This window comes from Natrix helvetica (assembly GCF_964273705.1).
Source record: "Natrix helvetica genome assembly, chromosome: 3".
NCBI classification, from domain to species: Eukaryota; Metazoa; Chordata; class Lepidosauria; order Squamata; family Natricidae; genus Natrix; species Natrix helvetica.
In genome coordinates, this window is record NC_138549.1 from 808,734 (window position 1) to 811,436 (window position 2,703).

Genomic DNA, 2,703 nt, shown 5'->3' on the forward strand with positions numbered 1-2,703 from the left:
CTGGACCACAATTGAGCCAAAATTCATGTTGCTGAGTGAGAAATGTGTTAAAATGAGTATTGTCCCATTTCCCGACTTCTCTTGCCAGATTGGTAAATTGAATTGCTGCAGTTGCTAAACCAGGTTGTGAAATGAATCTGGCTTCCCCATTGATTTTGCTTGCCAGAAGGTTGCAAAAAACATGACCCTGGACATGCGACCGTCATAAACGTGAGTCTTTTGTCAAGCATCCAGATGTAAATCCTGCAACCCTGCGGGTGCAGCAAAGGTCCCAAGGGCGAAAAATGGTTGTAAGACACTTTTACAGCTGTAAGTCAAAGACTAACCAACAGTACATTTTATACCTCCACCTTTACTCAGTGTTTACCCAAAAAGTTAATCTGGCTGCAAAGCCTGCTTGGAGAAATAACTGTTGGTGCTTCAATTGGGGGGGGGGGGGTCCATGCTGCAGGGGGCAACTTCACTGCAGAGGAGTTTTGCCTTTGTAGTTTGTTTTTCTGTCTGTTTCTTCCCTGGGGGAGGGGGGAGGGCAGCGGTGCCAAGTGTCCTTAGGTTTTAAAGTTGTTTAATTATTTGTTTTCATTACGATATCTATGTATGGACATTTTATAACTGTAAGTTTCCCAGGCTTTCCCTTAGACAGATAAGATGGACAGCCAATAAAAATTATAAATAAATAGATAAATAATAATCTCCCTCAGAGAAATTGGTTTAATAAAAATGTTATAAATATGTATGTAAAATATCACGCAAAATGAGGGCTGCGTCCATTTTTGCTTCTCCGTATCATTTTCTTTATTTCCTCTTTCAACTTTCATAATCTAATCCTTCATTGTAATTTTATCTTAAGGCTCCAAACTTTTGTTTCCATGACAAATAAAGTAAATACATAATTCACCTTTGGATCGGCATGTGCTTTGATTAGCATGTTTGGTTTGTATGCTACGTAAAACCAATCGTTGGTTTGTTAACAATTATTTCTGAAGCCAGTAATAGCTCATTCAGCAGATAACACACCACGGCTTATGATGAGGCTTAAAAACCAGAGACGCATAGGGAGGCCTCTTCCTGTACTGATTTGGAGCAATGAATGCCTTAACCTTTTCCTTTCTCCCAGGGTGCAAATTCCAAATTCATCATAATAAACCAGAGAAACCGTCAGCATCTCCTCCTACACTGCAAGGAGCCTGCTTTGTTTCTGTTAAACGGCTACAGCTTTTCTAGCCCCAGGGGTGTCAAACTCACGTGGTCACCTGACGTATCTGGACTTTCCCCCCCCCCCGCCCCTTTGCTTGTGACACAACCAGCCTACGGGCCGTGAGTTTGGCACCCCTGTTCTAGGCCATCTAAATTACTTGCACAACTTTCGAGCTTCCAGGATCTCTGGGTAGATGAAAACACAAAAAGGAGGGGGGAAAAAAGGAAATTTCTGCCTTTGGGAAGAATGACTGGGAAACAGGCGCTTCAGCTAATCCTCAACTTACAACCACAATTGCCTCCCAAATGTCCATTGCTAAGCAAAGTGAGCTTTGCTCCATGTTGTGTCCTTTCTTGCCAGTTAACTGAATCATTCCATTTCAGTGAATCACACGGTCATTAAGTGAATGTCTTCCCGTTGACTTTGCTTGTCAGAAAGTTGCAAAAGAGGATCATGTGAACCTGGGGCCGCTCCAACCGTCATAAACATGAGTCAGTTGCCAAGCACATGAATTTTGGTTGTGTGAGTACAGGGATGCTGCAATGGCCATAATAAGTGTGAACGCTGGTTGTCAGTCTCTTTTCTTAATGCTGTGGTAACAGTCTCTGAACGAATGGTTGTTGTAGGCCTGTCACATGTAAGCCAAAGACTGCCTTTCTAGCCCCAGGCAGCAGTCAAAAAAGCCCATGCAAAGCCTAGGCTGCATTAAGAGAGGGAGAGAGTCAAGATCCCCTGAATTATTAGCAGTCTTTTATAATCCTTTGATAAGACCATGCTGGGAATCCTGCGTCCACTTCTGATCATCGCAATATAAAAAGATGTTGAGATTTTGGAAAAAGTGGGAAGAAGAGCAACTAAGATGATGAAAGGCCTGGAGACTAAAACATAGCAGTTGCCAGGATTGGGTATATCTAGCCTAGAGAAAAGAAGGACTAGTGGGGACAGTAGTTTTGCAATATTTGAGGGGCTGCCCCAAAGAAGAGGGAGTCAAGCTGTTCTCCAAAGCACCGGAAGGCAGGAGAAGCAGCCATGGATGGAAACTAATCAAGGAGAGAAGCAACCTGGAAGCAAGGAGAAATTTCCCGACAGAACAATTGATCAGTGGAATTTCTGGCTTGTGAATAGAATAGAATAGAATTCTTTATTGGCCAAGTGTGATTGGACACACGAGGAATTTGTCTTTGGTGCAGATGCTCTCAGTGTGCATAAAAAGACAAGGTACATTCGTCAAGAATCACCAGGTTCAGCACTGAATGAGAGTCACGGGGTACAGAGAAGCAATCGGGGAACTCTCCATAGAAATCGGAAGGATACACGCAGGAGTCCTGCAGCTGCGGGGGCGCCATGCCTGCCGGAGAGCCACTTGTCTGAAACGGTGGAGGGCTGGACTAGAAGACCTCCGAGGTCCCTTCTTTCGGCCCTTTCCGTATTCTTCCGCCCGGCCAGGCGGCCGGAGCACGTGCTCCTCCCTCCCTCCCTTCCCCTCCCTCGCCGGAAGACTCCAC